Source organism: Aptenodytes forsteri, unplaced genomic scaffold (genome assembly GCF_000699145.1).
Source record: "Aptenodytes forsteri isolate BGI_AS27 unplaced genomic scaffold, ASM69914v1 Scaffold178, whole genome shotgun sequence".
Lineage (NCBI taxonomy): Eukaryota > Metazoa > Chordata > Aves > Sphenisciformes > Spheniscidae > Aptenodytes > Aptenodytes forsteri.
Window position 1 is genome coordinate 671,815 of NW_008795136.1, and position 411 is coordinate 672,225.

Consider the following 411-nt stretch of genomic DNA (forward strand, 5'->3'; position numbering starts at 1 on the left):
CCCGCCCCCCCGCCTCTCGCCCACCCGGTGGCTTTTCCCCGACGGTTCCCGGGAGAAGCGGGGATGGGCAACCTCGCCCCGGGCTCTGAGCCCGGCGTTGGAAGAGGAGGAAAAGCGGTTGCAGGAGGCGAAAGGGAACGAGCGGGTTCTGCAAAGCGCCTTCAACGAAGCAACCCCCCGAGCTCGGTCCTCGCAGCCCGGGAGAGGCTGAGAACGCAGGCTCGGTCCGGGGGAGTCGTTAGCCGGCGCCTGCGTTTTATTTCGTGATGATTAAACGAAAAGCAGAACTAAACTTGTTTGTTCGCCTGCTCGGTGCTTTTGACCCCCTTGAATTCCGTTGGAAAAATCGAGTGGCTGCCTCAGTTTCCTCTATGGGGAAAGCTGAAGCCCATGGGGACCGGAGGTACCGAT